The sequence below is a fragment of the Arachis ipaensis genome, chromosome B05, assembly GCF_000816755.2.
Source record: "Arachis ipaensis cultivar K30076 chromosome B05, Araip1.1, whole genome shotgun sequence".
NCBI classification, from domain to species: Eukaryota; Viridiplantae; Streptophyta; class Magnoliopsida; order Fabales; family Fabaceae; genus Arachis; species Arachis ipaensis.
In genome coordinates this window covers 143,987,160-144,004,612 of record NC_029789.2, presented here as the reverse complement: position 1 = coordinate 144,004,612, position 17,453 = coordinate 143,987,160, and the positions used below count along the sequence as shown (strand labels likewise).

Below are 17,453 nucleotides of genomic sequence, written 5' to 3'. Positions count from 1 at the left end.
GAGTATAAATTTAAAATAATAATTAAAAAAATTATTGTACATTTTTATTATATAATTAATAATTAGCATTTAAAATAATAAAGAACAAAAACAATATAGTTTTGCGGCAAAGAGAATATGTAAGCACAAAGAAGATTCATATTTGAACCATATTTTAGAATTTTTTTTGAAATAATTCGATTGAACCAACTTATTACTGATTATTACTGGTTTTGGATGGTTTTCACCAGTTTTATTCGTTTCTTACTGACTTCGACCGGTTCTAAACTTTTAACAGTTTGAGAATTAGACCGGATTGATTAGGATTTTGATTTGCCGATTTTTTGGTCGGACTGATTCGGTCCAATTCTTATAACTATGCAAAGACCTTATTCTCTCTGAAGTTTGAAGAAACAAAACCTAAACCAAACCCTAGCTTTTTCTGCTCGGTTCCGCCATCCGTGGTTGTCGGCGGCTCTCAGCTTCCTCATTCCACCTGTCTCAAACTCGGACTTTGTTCTAGCTCGGCACGTTGTCCATCCATTGGTGGCTTCTCTATTCGAGGCTTCGAGCTGGTTGCTGTCATCTCGTCGCTCGCTGTCGTCTCTTTGTCGTCCTGCTCTCCGTCGAAGGTTAGTGGCACTTACACACATTTTCACTTTTTCCATTTTTGCCCTGTTGATCTGTTTTGAATGCTCTGTTGATCGTTGATTTTGTGTTGTTGAAATTACTGCTAAAATTAGATTTGTTATGTTGGTGCTGCTGTTTTAGTGTTATTTTAATTTTTGAATCTACTGTTTTAGTGTTTTTGAATTTTTGTTGATAGATTTATTGAATTTAAGGTTTATGGTGATTATTTATTGTTGCTAATTGTTCTTAATTTCTGGCTCTTATTAGTCTGTTGTGTTGTTGGTACTGGTATTTTTGATCGGGTTTATGGGTTTATGAGAGCTGTTGTTTTTCTCTGTAAATTTGGATGCTGGTTTTGAGTTTGGGTTTCTGTTACTAAAAGTTTGTTTGGAGTTAAAGTGATTGACAATGTTGCACATCAATTTGTATTGTCTTTACCTTATTTCAATTAATTGTTCAACTTTGAATGAATGTTTTGAGTTGTAAATTATGAATTTATGATGTTTCTAAGTGTGTCTTCACATTGGTTTATTCACAGACATTATTTTTTGCGTGAGAATGAAGCTTGGAATAATGAAATGTCGTTTGCTGTGTCGTTGTTTTGTTAGATTATGAATATTCGCTGCGTGGATTGCGGTGAGAAGTATTGAGAGGGAGATAGTCAAGCATGAAGTTCACCTCCGATCAGCAGAAAACTTCGATATTTGTGTTTTAAGAATGGTGGGATTTATATAAAGCTTGGGTAGCATCTTGGGCAGTTGGTATACTTCCTTTGCCTCTCCTTTTTATTTGAATAGAAAAAAAGATATGGTGATAGCTGACTTTACAAATTGCAATCATCCTCAGTGATGCACAAAAAAAAATACTCTATTTCTTCTTTTATATGTTTATTTATGAAGAGGAGTACTTGGTTCCTCAAGAGTATGTTATAACATTGAGAGAATCTATGCTAAATAGATGTCCAGTTTCTTTATACGAGTAAATATGTAAAGTATTCAAGAGGAGCTTGGAAACACACCAAAAAATGTATAAATATGAGTTTCCATCTTGCACAATCCATTTATAATTGCTCCGTTCTTGTGGCCGTTGGGTTGATATCCCATGTAATCCATGTGGTCAAGAAACCAAGTAGCATAATCCACAGTGCCTTCAATACAAAGACCATTAACAATGCTGTTAAATGGAGTTAAACTCCAAAATGGTTCCTGAAATTGACGTTATGCACTAAAATCGTCCCTGAAATTCCAATTGCACTAATTACGTCCCTGAGATTGAAAAAAATACACCATATTAGTCCCTGATCCATTTTTCATTAACGACGTGATGACATGACATGATGACGTGGACTATAAGTGACACGTGTCACTTCATGATTTAGCCACGTGTAATGGTATGATGATGTGGTGACCAGTGACACGTGGCATGCTGATGTGGATGGTTGTGCTACGTGTCACAATGTTATTTGGCCACGTGTCCGTCTGTGCTATGTGTCGCAACAGTATTCGTCCACGTGTCATCCATTATGTCATCATTCTATATGCACTAAATTAGTCCCTGACTTTGCATTAAGTGACTCATTTTAGTCCCTGAAATTAAATGTCGTGCACCAAACTAGTCCCTTCACCAGTTTTTTCTCATTTTTTTTATTCAAAATTCTCAATATTTTTTAATGCATTAATTTCAATTCTATTTTTTCACATGTTCTTCAAATAAAAGCGTTTTTATAAAATATTTTTCCTCTTGCGAATACCCTAACCGCCGATTTGGAGTTGACGTGAAGGTTTTTCAAGCACCTTCACTACCATCTCCGACCTCTTTCAGTACTTTTATAAAATATTTTTTTTCTTGCGGATACCCCTAATAACCGCCGTCTTGGAGTTGACGTGAAGGCATTTCAAGCTTCCCTCATTACCATCTCCGGCCTCTTTCGTCTAAATTGCAGAAGTCAAAGATGGTAGTAAGGGTGCTTGAAGTGCCTTCAATCTAACTCATTTACACATAACGAAAACGTGTATTTCATAAGAAAAAAAATGTTTATTTTAATTATTAATTTCTTGTTAAAAATATGTTTTTTTATGAAAAAAATGTGTCTAATTAATCATATAATTATTTTTTTATAATAACATACTTATATATTACAAAATTTACTAATGTTAAATTATTAAAAAAATTATATAATTAAAACAAAAATCTTAAAAATTTTTATGAAAGCACTTGTATTTAAACGATATATGAAAAAATAGAATTGAATATCCAAGATATTAAAATTTTAAATTTAAAAAAAATGAGAAAAAATTGGTGAATGGACTAGTTTGGTGCACGACATTCAATTCCAGGGATTAAAATGAGTCACTTAATGCAAAGTGAGGGACTAATTTGGTGCATATAGAGTGACGATATAATGGATGACACGTGGACAAATACTGTTGCGACACGTGACACAAACGAACACATGGCCAAATAACATTGTGACACGTGGCACAACCATTCACGTCAGCATGCCACGTGTCACTGATCACCACATCATTATACCATTACATGTGGCCAAATCATGAAGTGACATGTGTCACTTACAGTCCACGTCATCATACCATGTCATCACGTCGCTAATGGAAAATGGGTCAGGGACTAATATGGTGCATTTTTTTCAATCTCAGGGACGTAATTGATGCAATTAGAATCTCAGGAACGATTTTAGTGCATAACGCTAATCTCAGGAACCATTTTGGGGTTTAACTCCTGTTAAATGTGACTACATCGGCTCCAAGCCAATTTTGAACATCATCCCTACCACAGAGAAGGCAAAGGGAGTGTGATTCAGACGGCACAGACAATTGACAACAATATTGAGTGTATAGATATCAAATTTGAGTCGTAAGGAGAACAAGTGTTTGATTAACGAAATGTTGAGTGTATAGATATCAGAGAAGCTTTTGTTGATGAACGCAACATGATTGATGAGTGAAGAATGCAGCAACCACACTCGCCGCAAGGGTATGAAATTCATTCGAGTCTTGTGAGCATAGCTTGACAGCCACCACTGAATCCACTTCAATCTTCACATTTGCAGAGCCTAGATTGTGTATCAGATCCAAGCCGAGAAGAACATCCTATGATCTTATAGGCTACGTTTGTTTATAGAGATAGGGACACGAAAACATAAAATCATGTTTGTCAGAGGAGATATGAACAGAGACAATGTATTCAGAAACACTGAATTAATGTATTTTGTATTCATCCTGACAGAAAGGACACGAAAATATTGACAAAGAACATAACTTATTTTTTTATTATTATTCTTATTAATTTTTTATAATTATATTTTTTATCTCAAATTTTTTAATAAAAAAAATAAAAATAAATTAAATTTTTATAATTTGTTCTAATTTATTACTAAACAGAATACAAGAACACAAAATTTTGTGTCTCTGTCCATCAATATCTTGTCCTATCATATTCTCAGTGAACGCAACCTTTATTCCTGTATTTTAGCTTAAAATGACTTGGAAGTCCTTAGCCAAAAGGGGCTCTCCTCAAATTCAAACTCAATACCTTCCTACTTAAAATTCTTAATTTAAAAACAGGATAAATCTATTCTTTATATTTTATTCTCAATGCTTATTTTATCTTGTTCTTAGAAACAAACGCAACCATACATCCGCAAAACTCACAGCAATATCTTAGGTTAGCACTAAATCTTCTCCCTTTTTTGTTGACCGAACCATTCGAATTGAATTTTTATGAAGCATGAATCAGAGAATACCACATCGAATAGGAATTTTCTCAAAGGTCCCAACTTTTTTTTTACTCGAGCAAATTCAGATCTTTTTTAGTGTTTTTACTTTTATTATTAAAAATTTATTAAACATAATAAAAAATTAAAAAAAATTATTAAAAAAATTCTCTTTTTTATTATTTAATGGTGTCCGAACAAATTCTAAATCTTGTTTCCATCAACAAAGAGTACTCATAATTCTAGCAAAGAGAAGAGTCCACGACACCGCTTTTAAAAGGGATTAGGAGGTCAAAATCTCCATCAACAAATGAAAGAGAGGTTTATGGAACAAGTCTAAGCTAAATTTAGTCTAAGAGGTTACTTAAAATATTATTTAAATCGAGAATATTATAATTTGAATTAAATTTTAAATAATTATTTTATTGTATCAATTATATTTTTATAGGAACATAAATATTGTGAAATCATTATATAATTTCATAATATATTTAATATGTGCTTAAAAAGTAATCTTTGTTAACATGTTTGTATTTATTTTAAACTATATTTAAATGAATAAATTAATTGCGTGATACCATAATTGATATATTATACTCTTTTAATTTTTGAACTTTTAGTTGTTACAAATATAAATACAATTTTATTTCTCTTTTTAGTATTATTTTGATATTTTTATGTATATATGAATAACAATATATTGTTTTTAATATTTTTAATATCCCCTGAAAAGCTCTTTTGCAAAGAAAATATATTCTTGCAATTAGAAGAAAACTACAAAATAACATTAGCATAAATAAGTGGTTACATTTATTATTTGTTTTACAAATGGAAACAAAGTAGTTATTATGCCTAATTGAACTTGGCCAAATATTTATGTTCAAGAAATATTAAAAATTAGATTAAAACTTGGGTAGCACAAAAACATATGATATCAATGAGAATACTTTTTTGTGTCTGTTTGTGTGTTTTTTAGACAAAAATATTTTTTTTAGTGTTCAAATTTAAATCGATTTAAATTAAATCACTCATCTAATTTAATCCAAACAAAAAACTGAAACTGCATTAATTTAGATTTGATTTTATTCTATTTTTGCAAAACGTAAGAAATGGATTGAAATTCAGATCAACTTTTCAAAATGGATCTAATCAATCCAAATCGCACAATATACTATAATATTATTATTTTATTATTATATTTACAATTTTATTTATAATATGAGGAGATTCTTACTCTGCTGGGTCTAATTTGAAAACAAAAAGCAGCATGGAAGTATCAATTTCTACACAACATCAAATTCTCAATTCAAATAAAGAACTAAGAGGTTATATTGATATATTTAAACAATTTTAGGTTATCTTGATATATTCAAACAATTTTCTGCACAAATTTTTGAAAATGATTCTCTCCTTTGTGCGTAGAGAGGCAACCTACAAGCAATTCCATGGTTCTAGCATCTGCTGCAAAACCTTTGTCTTTCATAATCTGGAAATATTTTATTGACTTCAGAACAGCATTTCTTCGTAGTAATCCTTGGATGATTTCTTCGTAGTAATCCTTGGATGAAGACGTTATATGTGCAGCTATCTGGCAAGCAGTCATGCTCTTCCATGTTCATCAGCATCTCTTCAGCATCAATCAGGAGTCCTTCCCCACATAGACCTTGGATCATTATTGTATAAGTATATACATCAGGTTTCAAGACTTTTGCTGGCAGACAAGAGAAGAGTTCTAGTGCATCATTTAGTTTTCCGGCATGGCACATCCCACGGAGCACCACACTGTAAGTTACAATATTAAGATCCAAATTATTCTTCTCCATTTCTCTCAATAATGATATTGCATCAGAAAACAAATGACATTTGAATAGGCCATCCAATATAATGGCACAGCTGAATAGATTAGGATATTGACCAAATTTGTGCATTGTAAAAAACAATTCTTTAGCAGTTAATGGTTTACCCACTTTGCAAAATCCATAGATAAGAGTATTCCAAGTCACAACGTCCAGATTTAAACCATTATTGATCATTTCATCCAAGAGATAAATAGCCTTATAAATCCTTTTGATCTTGCACCATCCATGGATTAATGAAGTATAAGTGTTGACGTCTGGTAGGCATCCCTTGTGTACCATCAAATCAAATACTTTCATGGCCTCCTCCATTTGATTTTGGGAACAATAACCAGCAATCATTGAGTTATAGGTGACAACAGTAGGCTCCTCTCCCATTCGAACCATTTGACCGAGTATGGCTCTAGCACTTGAAATCTTTCCCTGCATCCATTAAAATATTAAAAGTATGCGTATCCGGCATAATTCCCTTTTGTTTCCTCTCGCTCAGTAAAGACGCAGCCTCCTGCCATATGCTGAAAGTACATAGTCCATGAATCAAGCAATTGTAAGTGATAGTATCGGGTTGAAGACCTTTCGTTGTCATTTCGGAGAATAGACTCAAAGCCTCAGATAGCAGCCCATCCTTGCAAAGACTATCCACAATTGCGGTATAACCCGCAACATCAACACTTTGTTTGCACTTTCCTGTTTCCGTGTTCCTTAGAATGGCAATGGCAGCAGGGATGTTGCCCATCTTGCACAATCCATTTATAATTGCTCCAAATGTGTGGCCGTTGGGTTGATATCCCAAGTTATCCATGTGATCAACAAACCAAATAGCATAAACCACATTGCCTTCAATACAAAGACCATTAACAATGGTGTTAAATGTGACCACATCGGGCTCCAACCCGAATTTGAACATCATCCCCACCGCAGAGAAAGCAAAGGGAGTGTGATTCAAACGGCACAGACAATTGACAACAATATTGAGTATATAGATATCAGATTTGAGTCCTAAGGAGAACAAGTATTTGATTACCGAAATGGCAGCTGTGTAATGCTTCATCTTAACAATAGAGCTAAACAAAAAGGTAAAGTCCTTCACAGATGGCAAAGGGTTCATGGAAACCATCTTGTGAAAGAGATGCAAAGCAGAGTCAAGGTTTTGGAGATTCCTAATAGAATATAGGAGATGGTGTCTGTCCTTGATGGCATCAATATCAGTGGTATAAGAGAGAGTAATGGGAAAAAGGAAAGGTTTGGGATGAGAAAGAGTACGAAATTGAGATTCAGATTGCTGCCGAAAGAAGCGCAGAGAAGCTTTTGTTGATGAACGCAACATCATTGATGAGTGAAGAACGCAGTGCGAAGAACACCCTAGAGTTCCGCAAAACTCACATAAGAATATTCTAGGTTAGCACTAAAACATGTAATAAATCTTCTCCCTTCTTTGTTGACTGAACCATCCGAATTCAATTTTTATGAAGGGATGAATCAGAAAATACCATCGGATAAGCATTTTCGAAAAGATCCCAACTTTTTTTTTACTCGAACAAATTTAGGGATTTTCTCTTCTTAAAGAGTCTTATTTCTTTCTAACATAAAACTTGTTTTCCATACCCAGAGAGTACTCATAATACTAGCAAAGAGAAAAAAACTATAATACCTCTTTTAAGAGGGATTAGGATGACAAAATCTCCATTAACCAGTGAGAAGAGAGATTTATAGAAGAAGTCTAAGCCAAATTTAGTGTCAATGCTCTTCCTCCTTTGGGTGGCAAAAAGGGGTGGGAGTGGAGTGGGCTATTGATGGGTTTGTAATTTGGCTCGTTTTAGGTGGATTTTTGTCAGTCATAAAAAAAAAATCATATTTCTTAACTTTAATTTGCCAGATACAATTTTTTTTTTTATTTAAAGCAAGTTCTTCACACCCTGACAAAGTCTATAAAAATTATAGAGTTCATCTTACTCCGACGAACTCTTTTTAAAATTTTTTTTTAATTTCACATTTTTAATCTATTATTATCATCTCCAAATAGTATATAGATCTATAAATAGTATATAGGAGTACACAAAAATATACAAATAACAAGCAGGCTTTTTCAAAAAAAATTTTAATTATAAATTAAAAAATAAGTCATATTTAACAATGAAAAACATTATCATCGTCTCCAGAAATACACAGATATACTGGAATAAGTTATATTTAACAAGAATTTTTTAATTATAAGTCGTATTTTATTTTGAAAAAATCTGTGTATTTCTGAAGACGATGATAATAGTTGTCATTATTAAATATGGCTTATTTTTTTAATTTATAATTAAAAAAATTCTTGAAAAAATTATGCTTGTTGTCTGTGTATTTTTGTGTGTACTCCTATATATTGTTTGTAGATCTATATACTATTTGGAGATGATGACAATAGATTAAAATGGATTAAAAAACGTAGGATTCAAAAAATTTGAAGAGAGTTCACTGGGTAAAGCCAACTCTATAATTTTTATAGAGTTCGCCGGGGGTGCAGCGAACTTGCTTTAAACAAAAAAAAATCGTGTTCGGTAGGTCGGGTACCGGACGGATCGGGTTGGTATACTGGTTGGTAATGGGGTCTCGCCTCGTCGTGAACTGCCGGTCTGGTGTAGGCGGGATCTCGAGCACTTCTTGTAGAGAGGGGGTGTCACCTGCAAAGACACTCCGACGCTCTAGTCAGTAATGTGCAGGCGAAAAGGGGGGGGGGGGGAGGGATGTGTGACGTACCTTGGGAGAAGGGTAAAACCTTCCCCTTATATACTGTGTCAGAGGTGGGCCCTACAAGGACAGACCCACTTTTTTCGAGACGTTCTCCCACAGCTGTAAGTGAGCTGTCTGGGACGCGTGTCCGGGTCGGTTGCGGGGCGCCTCACCCTTGATCGTCCGGGTCGGGTGGCGCTCGGGTCGGGCCGACCCATGGAGGGTTTGGGCCAGGTCATAACAGTGCCCCCACGCGCCACTAATAGTCGTGGGAGCTATTAGTGGCGTGTTACTTCATGTTCCATGCATCGTCGTCAGGTCGGCCGCCCGTGGAAGGGACATGCCCCCTACGCGCATGTCTCTTGGTTGTTGAGGCAACCGTTCGTCGCTTCGTTCTTTGCGTTGAGCATTAAATGCTCATAATGGGTTGCAAAACCCCATGCGCAAATACTATTTTGCCCCCAAGTCTTTCGCGCTTCCTGAGTGGCAGTTTTAAATAGTTTGCCTCAACTTTTTCCCCTTTACACTCCTGTTTCTTCCATCTCCCTGCTATCTCCCTCTTCTTCTTTCGAAAATTTCAGAGCGTTGTTGCAGTATCCTCGTGCATCTTCCCTTCATCCTTCTTAGTTTTCGCAACAGATTCAGATAATCCTTGGACCTCTCTCTTTTCTGCCTCGTTGTTGTACGCTTGTTGTTTGTATTTGCTGTGTTCTTGCTGTCTTGTTTGGTTTTTGTTGCTAGATGACCTTTTAGTGCTAAGTAGATGTGTTAGGGGAGGGGTACCATTCCAGGGTAGGTTTTTAGGTGGCTTGCGTAATAGGTGTAGCTTTGGCCATGCTTGATCTTAACCGTTGAATATGATGGACATAGTTTCTGGGTTTTTTTCGGACTCCCGACCTTATAGACTAATGGAGTGGTACCCCTACTGTAGGTATGCCTCGCGTCATCTCCCGGGCTTCTGTTTCCGCCGCGAACTATGACCCCTACGCCTGGGTGACCTCAGATGTGAAGGACTCGCCGAACCAGATGGATCTGGAGGAGTTGACGGAGTTTCGGCAAGCCGGGTACCTGTGCGGGGGGATAGATGAGGAGGCCAATTATGAGACCTTCGTTCTTGCCCCCAACGAGTGATTGTATGAGATTAATTTTCGTTCTCCCTGGGTCGCCGACTGGATTTGGTTTTACAAAGCCATGTTCACCCAGGTTGGCGTTCGTCTACCATTTTCCGATTTTCAGATGTCGCTTCTTAATCGGATATCCGTGTCGCGGTCGCAGCTCCATCTGAACAGCTGGGCTTCTATCCGCTGTTTCGAGATGGTTTGTGAATATCTCGAGCTGCCGGTGTCAGTAGATGTCTTCCTCTTCTTCTTCAACCTTACCAACCCCTCCAAACAAGGGAAGGTGAGGAAAGGGTTCCTGTCCTTCCGGTCTGCCCAAGGCCGGAGGATATTTGGCCTGTTCGAGGACTCTTATCATGGGTTCAAGGACAAATTCTTCAAAGTTCGTCCCGTTGAAGGTCGCCATCCTTTTTGGTTATCGTTAGAGGGGGAACGCCTCATCCCGACTTATTGGAGCTTCGGGGCGGGGTCTAATTCTTTCATTAAGGTGACCTACAAGGGAATGTCCCATGTAAATAAGAGGATTGCTGATGTGCTGTTTGCTCTTTTTGGAAAGAACCCCGTGAACCCCCACCTCCTTATGGGCGAACGGGAGTCCGCCAGGAGTTATATTTGTGAGCTATTTTGTCTTGTACTTTTGTATTACTTGTTATTTAATTTGCTCTTCCCGACTTCACGACTAACGTATTTGTTTCTCTATTATAGTGGAAATGTCTGCTTTGGTGACCGGACTCGAAAATTTAGTCAAGACCTTCTTGGAGGATAGCGATGAGGAGAAGGCTGACGAGGAGGATGTCGGAAAGTCGGAGGGCCCTACCGAGGAGGAGAAACGAGCCGTGCCTTCTCCTCGGGATGCCGAGACGTCTGTCAAGGATCCAGTCGGGGCACGAACTTCTCCCGTTCTCGAGGAGGCAGCCGTCGTTGGGCACTCGTCCTCTTCTCGTCAGGAGGATGATGATTTGACGTTCATCCCTACTCCTAAGAGGCGAAGGGCATCCTCCAGCCCAGAAGGAACCCTTACCGTTATGGAGAAGAATTTTGATGCTGCCATCTTCCTTGACTCCCAGCTGATCCCTGGCACGGAGGACCACTTCCATGGTACCGATTTGACGGGCCAGGCGAGGTGGATGTATCGTACTCTGCTCCACGGAGCTGTGATAGCTCGGAAAGCCGAGTTCGAGTTGTCGGGGATGCAGGCACTTCGAAGGAGACTTGAATCTTCTGCCAAGACCAATAACGACTTCAAAGTTCAAGTCGAGTCGCTCCAGGGGCAGCTGTCCGAGGCAGGGGAGAAGCTCAAGGCTGCTGAGGAGAAAGCTGCCTCTGCTGAGAAAAAGTTGAAAGTTTTCGATGAGTCCTTGTCCCATTTGGTCGAGCGGGAGATGACTCTTGAGAGCCAGATGAATGCCGTTCAGGGTCGGTTGGCGGCCTTGGAGGAGGAGCGTGACCAGGCCGTGTCGTCGGCTAGAGCCGCTCAGGCTGAGGTCGAAGAGCTCAAGAGGAAGCATAAGGCGACTAAGGAACAGGGAAGGAATGCGATCTTCATGACTGAGGAGGCTCTCAACGCTCAGGTGAAGATCATAGCTCCCGATTTTGACACCTCCGCGATTGGGGTTTTCAAGACGATTCAGGACGGCAAGATTGTCGATATGCCTCGAAAATGAGCTCTTGCAACTTTGTGTTTTTGTGTGGCTTTGTAAGATACTTGTTATAACTGTTGAGACCTTTGCTACTTTTTAGTGGTCGCCTGGTCGGCCCTTATTATCGCCTTTATTCTGTTTATTTAGTAGCACCTATGTTTTGTTACTGTTTTTCTGGTGTGGACTTATTGTTTGTGTCTGTTTTGCTGTTTATGTTGGTAACAGTTGGAACCGTCTTGGTCGTGTTATCGCGGCCGTTAGTCATGGCTATGATCCGACTGGCTCCCGGGGTGATCAGTCCCGGGTTGCCGTTGAGGAACGCGATTGTGTGGAATACGTATTGGAGAATAGTAGATAAAAGAATTTAAACAAGTAAAAATTAGTCGTTAGCCAGACAAATTCGTGAACATGGCAGGTACTTGATAAAGATAAATAGCTAAGAATTAACACGTAAATAGAGTAAGCATCTATTGGCTCGTCAGGCCGCTTGGCCTGTGTGCCCAAGCTACGAATAGAATCTCCTTAGGTTACCTACATTCCATGTTCTTGGAATTCCTTTGCCGTCGAGTCTCTCCAGCTTGTAGGCACCTTTGCCGAGCACTTCTTTGATCCTGTAGGGACCTTCCCATTTTGCCACCAGCTTTCCTTCTCTTGGGATCGGTAAACCGACGTCGTTGCGTCGCAGGACGAGGTCTCTTTCCTCAAATTCCCTCCTGAGGACTTTAGTATTGTAGCGCAGAGCTATTCTTTGTTTCAGTGCTGTTTCTGACAAGTGGGCCATCTCTCTGGTCTCGTCCACCAGGTCTTTTTCCACTGCTTCGTCTACTCCTGCGTGAAGAAGTCGTGGACTCGGTTCGCCGATTTCCACAGGTATCACCGTGTCGACCCCGTATGTTAGGCGAATGGGGGTTTCTCCCGTGGAGCTTTGCTCGGTTGTCCGGTAGGACCAGAGGACCGAAGCGAGCTCGTCGGCTCATGCGCCTTTCTTGTTGTCTAAGCGCTTCTTGAGGCCTAGTAGGATGACTTTGTTTGCGGACTCCACTTGTCCATTCGTCTGGGGATGTTCAACTGAGGAAAATTTTTGTTTTATCCCCAGGCCGGTGAGGAATTCCGTGAACTTCTTGACGCATTTTCTGACAAATTCCCTGGAGTCTTTCATCATTGATGGCCAGTAATACCCAGCTCGGATGAGCTTCCTTGCTAGGGCTTTGCCTCCGATGTGGTGGCCGTAGCAACCCTCGTGGACTTCTCTAAGTACGTAGTCCGTCTGGTCGGGGTGCAAGCACTTCAAAAGGGGTTGGCTAAATTCCTTTCTGAACAGTTGTCCTTGTATGATTGCATATTTGGCTGCCTCCCTTCTCAACGCTTTGGTTGTCTTCTCGTCATCAGGTAGTTTGCCATATTCCAGGAAGTTTGTGATGGGTCCAACCAGGAGGGGCTTGATTCCGTCAAATGGAGGGCAACCGTTGGCTCCTTTACCATGCCCTGGATGAGGGACCGGTTGCCCGCTCCCGGTTTTGTGCTTGCTAGTTTAGATAGGAGGTCCGCCCGTGTGTTCTTTTCCCTTGGAATGTGTTGGACCGTGACTTCCTGGAATTGCCTGGTCAATTCTCTAACCTTTTCCAAATACCTTTGCAGCAACGGGTCTCTTGCTTGATAGCTTCCGTTCACTTGTGAGGTGACGACCTGTGAGTCGCTGCACACTTCCAACCTTGTCGCCCCGACTTCCTGGGCTAGGGTCAGTCCTCCTAAGAGGGCTTCATATTCCGCTTGGTTGTTTGATTCGGGGAATTCGAACTTGGTCGATTGCTAGTATACGACCCCGGCTGGGCTTTCTAAGATGACCCCGGTGCCCCCGGACATCTGGTTGGAGGCCCCGTCCATATGGAGCCTCAACCGTGTGCCCGTTCCCTCTGGGGGATCGCCTGTTACCTCCACTAGGAAATCTGCCATTGCCTGGGCCTTGATTGCATGTCGGGGCTCGTACTGCAAATCATATTGGGAGAGCTCGATGGCCCAAGTCATCATCTTTCCTGCCAAATTAGGCTTTTGGAGTACTTGGCGAATTGCTTGGTCCGTTTTCACGACAACACGGTGGCTCTGGAAGTATTGCCTCAGCCTTCGGGAGGAGGTTAGGAGTGCTAGCGCCAGTTTCTCCAATTTGCTATACCTCAGCTCTGCTCCTTGTAACGCCCTGCTTACAAAGTAGATTGGTTGCTGAGCCTTCCCTTCCTCTCGTACCAGCACTGCTGCAAGCGCTTCCTCCGTTACGGCCAAGTAGAGGTAGAGTGGTTCTCCGGCCATTGGCTTCCCGAGCACCGGAGGTGATGCTAGGATCTCTTTGAAGTGGTTGAACGCTTTCTCACACGCAGGAGTCCATTCGAACGCTATCCCTTTTTTCATCAGATTGAAAAAGGGCAGGGCTTTTGCTGCCGATGCACCGAGAAAACGGGAAAACGCCGTCAGCCTTCCTGCCAATCGCTGTACGTCTTTGATACAACCCGAGCTCTTCATCTGGAGAATCGCTTGGCATTTCTCAGGGTTGGCTTCTACCCCTCTTTGGGTTATCATGAACCCTAGGAACTTTCCGACTTCCATGGCAAAGGCGCATTTGAGCGGGTTGAGCCTCATGCCGTTTTGTCGGAGGGACGCGAACACGCCCCCTAGGTCGCTTAGGAGATCGTCGGGTCGTGTGGTTTTCGCAAGGATGTCATCCACGTAGACTTCCACTGTCTTGCCTATGAGCTCGCTGAATATCTTGTTCATCAGCCTCTGGTACGTGGCGCCAGTGTTTTTCAAGCCAAACGGCATCACCTTGTAGCAATAGATCCCTCCAGGCGTTATGAACGCCATTTTGTCTTCGTCGGGTTGGTGCATCGATATCTGATTGTACTCAGAGTAAGCATCCATGAAGCTCAGATACCGGTATCCCGCCGCCACGTCGACAAGTGCGTCGATGTTGGGGAGGAGATAGCAGTCCTTGGGGCATGCCTTGTTGAGGTCGGAGTAGTCCACACACATTCTCCACCTCCCATTGTGCTTTTTCACCAAGACCACGTTCGATAGCCAAGTCGAGTAGTCTAGCTCTCGGATGAACCCCGCTTCGAGGAGGCTGGCCGTCTGCCTGGCCACCTCCTCTGCCCTTTCCTGCGACATCTTCCTCCTTCTTTGGGCCACTGGTTGGGCTTCCGGCTTGACGGCCAGACAGTGCAACATGAGTTGGGGATCTATTCCCGGCATGTCGGCCGGTGTCCAAGCGAACAAATCGGCATTGGCTCTGATCATCTCTATCAAAGGTCCCTTCAATCCATGGGGGAGATTTCTGTTTATGAACATGAACTTCTCCTCCGTGTCCCCGAACTTAAATTTTTCCAGGTCCCCCTATGGCTCGGGTCTGGGTTTGTCATCTATTCTGGCGTCCAGGTCGGCTAGAAAAACCCCTGATGCTTCTTTAGACTTTTTTCTCAAGGAGAGGCTGGCGTGGTCGCAGGCGACTGCCGTTTCCAGGTCTCCTTTGATGGATCCTATAGATCCGTCATCAGTAACAAACTTCATTACAAGCAGTTTCGTGCTGATCGCCGCGCCAAGGTCGTTGATGGTTTTTCTCCCCAGAATGATGTTGTAAGGTGTGGAATCTCGCAAGACCACAAATTTTGCCATTACCGTCCTCCGTCCCTATCCTTGTCCCACCGAGGTCGGGAGGGAGATGATCCCATCCGGCTTGATGAAATGGTCTCCCAACCCTACCACACCGTGCTGGTGGGTCGCTAGGTCGGTGTCACGCAGCCCCAGGGCGTCAAATACGTTGCGGAACATGATGTTCGAATCCGCCCCTGTATCGACGAGGATCCGTTTGACGAGGCCGGTTCCGACCCTGGCCGTGATGACCATGGGGGGACTCTCCGGTACCTCGTCAAACCATTGGTCCTCGGGACCAAAGGAGATGGACGGGAGCCTCCGGGAACTTCTTGTAGATGAAGAGGAGACGGCCGGACTTTGGCGTCTTTCTTCTGTGCCGATTTCGACCTCGGGGCCGAATTCCTCGCCGTTACCACGTTCACCACCGTGAGACCGTGGTCGTCTCCTTCCGGTTCTTGACGTTGCTTTGTCGCCCGGGACCTGTCCTCATCCTCTCTGTCGCGATTTCGTCTCCTCGGCTCTCTTATGAGGTGGGAGAATTCGGCGAACTTCCCGTCCCTTATTGCTTGCTCCAGTGCATCCTTTAGGTCGAAACAGTCTTGGGTCTTGTGCCCGTGTCCCTTGTGATATTCACAGTAAAGGCTTTTGTTTCCCCCTGTTCGGTCCTTCAGAGGTCGTGGCTTCGATAGTATTCCCTTCTCGGCTATCTGTTGGTAGACCTCCATGATCGGTGCCGTGAGGGGGGTGTAGTTTGTGAACTTCCCGACTCGGGGGAATGGCCTTGGCATCTTGTTTGCACCGCCGTCTTTGGCGTGTTCCCTTGGTCTTTCACCACTCTCCTGATGCCGGGTTTGGTTGTGAGGGGGCTGCCGTTTGTTGGCAGCCACGACCCGGCTGACTTCTTCGTCATTGATGTACTCTCTCGCTACATACTGGATCTCCTGCATTGTCCAGACTGGTTTCGTGGTAAGGTGCTTTCTGAAGTCCTCGTTCAGGAGTCCGTTTGTCAGGCACAAACTTGCTACTGAGTCCGTCAGTCTGTCAATCTCCAAGCATTCATTATTGAACCGAACCAGGTAATTCCTGGTCGTCTCGCCGGGTCTCTGAGTCACCCCCAGCAGATTGATTGGGTGCTTTGCTTTGGCGATCCTGGTCATGAATTGGGCTAAAAAGGCATGGCTGATGTCTGCGAAACCGGTCACTGAGCCCTGCGGGAGGTTATTGAACCACCGTATTGCGGGTCCCGCCAAAGTGACCGGGAAGGCGCGGCACCTTACCTCGTCTCCTACTCCTTCTAGGTTCATCCTGGCCTCAAAGGCCGTGAGGTGTTCCAGCGGGTCTTGCGTTCCATCGTACCTCATGTCCGTTAGCTTGTCAAAGTGTTTTGGCAGCCGGACCTCGAGTATGGAACGATGGAATGGGGTAGCTCCCATTATTACAGGTCCCCGTGTTCCCGTCGTTCTTCCCTCGTCGTTCTCCCGACGGGTGTCCTCGGCCACGCGGTTCGTGGTGCGCCGACTCTCATGTCTGGCGTAAATGACAGGGTCATGACGTCTTCTCGCGCGCCCTCTCTCCCCAGCGCTTTCGGACTCAGCTAGGGGGCTAGGCGTGCGTCTGGAGTGGCTCCTAGAATGAGAGCGGGAGTGACTTTGCTCTGGGGTATGTTGGCCGTGTTCCCTATCTGCTAGCCGGCGTTCCAAGTCTTGCATTCTATGGCGCAGCTTTTGCATTATTCTGGCGAGGTTGTCGCCAGTCCCCCCGAAGGGGCGTCTCTCGTGAGACTGTGTTGCGTTCCTCGGAGGTGACCTTGGATGTTGCCGGGTTTCTGTCGCGGCGGCATCCCCTCCGGGCTCGGGCTCGCAGCCTGTCCCAGTTTGGACTAGCACGAAGTCCATGGACGAGGTCCCCACAGACGGCGCCAATGTTCGGTAGGTTGGGTACCGGACGGATCGGGTTGGTATACTGGTTGGTAATGGGGGTCTCGCCTCGTCGTGAACTGCCGATCTGGTGTAGGCGGGGTCTCGAGCACTTCTTGTAGAGAGGGGGGGTGTCACCTGCAAAGACACTCCGACGCTCTAGTGAGTAATGTGCAGGCAAAAAGGGGGGAGAGTGATGTGTAACGTACCTTGGAGGAAGGGTAAAA

The 17,453-nt window shown here is 42.7% G+C and overlaps 1 pseudogene; it reads right to left on the bottom strand.

Moving 5' to 3' along the window:
- On the bottom strand, positions 5,591-7,956 carry LOC107644652 (annotated as a pseudogene).